Source organism: Quercus robur, chromosome 2 (genome assembly GCF_932294415.1).
Source record: "Quercus robur chromosome 2, dhQueRobu3.1, whole genome shotgun sequence".
Classification (NCBI taxonomy): domain Eukaryota; kingdom Viridiplantae; phylum Streptophyta; class Magnoliopsida; order Fagales; family Fagaceae; genus Quercus; species Quercus robur.
In genome coordinates, this window is record NC_065535.1 from 75,270,246 (window position 1) to 75,273,967 (window position 3,722).

General features: G+C 29.4%; 1 protein-coding gene across 1 annotated transcript in view; it reads right to left on the reverse strand.

Annotated features, from left to right (window-relative positions):
• LOC126715027 (paired amphipathic helix protein Sin3-like 2) overlaps nucleotides 1-3,722 on the reverse strand; it is a 28,291-nt gene that overhangs the window by 24,369 nt on the left and 200 nt on the right. The window lies entirely within an intron of this gene.

Here is a 3,722-nt window from a genome sequence, read left to right on the forward strand (position 1 = left end):
CTTATCTTATTTTATTCAACATTTAAATTCAGTCACATCTTCCATACTTATGTAGCACAAATTAAGAAAATGGCTAAACACATGCTTGTCTTCATTTACCATACATTAGGAGAATCAAAATATTTGTGTGATAAAGGGTCATATAATTTATAATTTAGATAGCACTCTTTGAATGTGTCTAGGTCTATAGATTGAGCAATTTGTAGTCTTATAAGGCTATTGAGAATGAACTTTATGAATCAAGACTAAAAAAATATGGACTACTATATATCATTTAGATAAAAACCTTTATCATAGATATATTAATTTTTTTTGCCACAAATTTAAATCACACAAACTTAATAATTTTTATATCATGTGTTAGCATCATGTTTGCTTCTTCTTCTTCTTCTCAAAAATATTATGTATCATCTTTAAAGGATGGCAACAATATTGATCTTATGGGAAAAGTTACATAAAATATTGAGAAAAAATGTTTTATATTACAGTCTACTAAAAATGCTTTTTAAAAATTTAAACCTTTCTATTTTTCATATGACTGACGTGTTTTACAGTTATCACATGTGATAACTTAAGTTTTAATATTCTTAAGTTGTTTAGCAAAAAAGAAAAGAAAAGAAAGATTGTCACAAAACATGAGTTCATGTAAGGCCACCAAACTTGATAATTTGCAAATGATGAAACCATTTGTTACAATATTTGCACAATTATATAATTCCAGGTAAAGCAATCAAGCAAACTTTTAGTCTTCAACAAACACATATCTACCAGTGGTTAAACGTTCATCTTAAATAATTTTAATTTTTCATATAATTTTACCTCTACATATTCATCTATTTCAATTTAGATTTTTAAAAAAAAAACTTTAATTTAGATATTTATAAGTAACAATGAAATAATGATTCATGAATAATCAAAAAAAAAAAAAAAAAAAAATCATCTATACATGTTTATCTTGTGTGGTCTACTATAATTTAGATGATTATAATTTAATAATGAAGTCTATAAACAAGGTAATTAAAACAATCATATTTCTACAATTCAAAAAGTTCCCATTTCTTTTTTCAAAAAAAGGCCATTTACATTTCCTTGGAATTTTTTTATTTTATTTATTTTTTTTTTTTAACTTTGACATACCACTAACTTAACCGCATCATACATTAAAAAAAAAAAAAAAATTAATGCTCATTATTACTTTCGTTAAAATATTATAGATGTCTTAATTGATTGAGACCAAACTAGAGAAATGCCATTCATATTTCCTTGAAAATTCAGAAAGGAGAAAAAAAAAACTTTGATATACCATTAACGTAACTATATTTATAACTAATTAAGTCATCCATGATATCAATTTCTTATTGATAACCATAAAAACTACAACTAGCAAGGGAACATAAAAAGTAATAAAAAATAAATGATGGAAGAAAAAATGAAATGAAATCAAACGTCAATAGTAACCATTATTTGGAAAATAAAAAAGTGGCCAAGAGGAGTAAGAAATGACTATACAGAGGACATTGAAAACTTTATAGTGCAATAAAATCAAGCACTACATTCACTTAATTAAATCAATAATCAACAATTAAATATAATAATACAAAATTTAAGCTTTAAACTAATCAAACTCTAACTAGGGAAATTATATTTCTCATTATAACTAAAAATGAGATGTTTTTCGGTAATTTAGAAATTATATTGAAATAAAGTTGAAAAATTTTATAATCTCATTTTTTGACATTTCATTAAACCTTCTCTATATATACCATGACTTAAAAAAATCTAATGAAAAATTTTACCTCTTATTTAATGTTTATGTTATGCAAATTATCAACCAATAAATATATGATAATGGTAAGAAACGATATAAACAAGATTATAAAAAATATGATAAAAATATATATATATATATATATTTAAATCTTTACAAAGTCTAAGGACTAAAATATTATTTTACCTAAAAATTATCATGCGGAACGCATGAGTCAACGACTAGTTATGAATAAAATGAAGAAATGGAACATGATCTTGTGTGCATTTCAGGTTACTTTTTTTTCCTCCTTGAATTTGACAATGTATCGAGTGTCATTTAAATCATGTTATCCATCCATGAAATGGATGGATTCCAAATGGAGAGTATCCGAAGACTAAGAGCTTGTTTGGATTAAATGGAAACTGAGTGATATCACTCAGTTTCCATCATCCATCATCCAAATTTCGTGGGATCCACAACTGAGTGAGTGTTTGGCTTGATTTTCTAATCTTGTTTTCATCACTCAAAACTCAAATTTTGTGTGATGAAAACTGAAAACAGGTTTGTTGTGTTTTCAAAATATGGAATATGAGTTACAGGGGCAAAGTTATAAAAAAAAAAAAACCAATCTGGTGGGACCTATTCTCTTGAGTTGTTTCTATCAAGTCAGACCCACTCCACCAACTTCTTTTTTTTTTTTTTTTTTTTTTTTTCTCTCTCTCTCTCTCTCTCTCTCTTCTTCTTCTTTCTTCTTCTTTCTTTCTTCACATCTCTTTCTCTGAACTAGTGCTTCTTTCTTTTTTCGGGAACCTAAACATAACACACACTTAACTCAAATCTAAAGCCAATTGCACATACAGTATACAAAATTTACATGGGTACCGACATCTCAAACCCAAAAACACAAACCCATAAACACATGGGTACTGATCAAACACAGATCACAAACCCATAACCATGTTCATCATAAATCTACCCAGAAACACATCGGTACCAATCAAACACAAAAGCGCAGACCCATAAACATAAACCCACAAATTAAACACAAACCCACAACCATGTTCATCATAAATCTACCCAAAAACACATCGGTACTGATCAAACACAGACCCATAAACATAAACCCACAAATTAAACACAAACACAGATGCATAAGTCTACAAAAAATTTCCCCCAACACAAACAAAACCCAGAAGTAAGAAATTTACCAAACCCTTAAACGAGAGAGCGCGAGGTCGCCGGTCTAGGGAGAGAGAAAGATTGAAAACAGATCTTCAGTTCTTGTGGGTTGTTGCGGGTTTGTTTGCTATTTGTAGCCTATGGGTTTGATTGCTGTGGTGAGGAGAACTTAAGGAAAAATCAAGCTTCTTTCTCGTTTCTTTGTTCCTTCTGATTTGAGGAATGTGGGAGAGAGAAGTGGTGGATTCAGTGAGTGAAAGAGAGGAGAGGGGCGGAGAAGAGGGGCGAAATTTTTAGGTCTTAGGGGAGAGTAAAGGCAAAGAAGTGAAGAGAGGAAAAAAGAAAAAAAAGAGGAGAGAGAACTTACGCGGGTAGCAACTATCCGTTTGACCCAGTACAGTAAATGGTTCCCACCATTATTGCAAAATTTTGAGTTACATAGAACAAGAAATGAAACCAAACAAGTTTTATTTTGAGTGAGTGAAAAAATAGAGTTTGAGTGATGAGTGATGGATGATGAAAACTGAGTGATGAGTGATGAGTGACCATTTTTTTTAACTAAACAAGCCCTAATTGTTTCCACATGTATGTTAAAAATTAGTTTCTTAGATATGGAGCATTCTGCGCTAAAAGCAATGCCGCTTTTGGTAGAACTGTTGTGAACTCATCAAGCAAATCAGGGTAACCATAGAAAAGAATGGCAACCTAAAAATATTAAAAAACAACACTAGGAAAACAAAAAATCAAGGCTACAAAAATACTGAAAATTACATGAATAAGAAAACTTATCCAG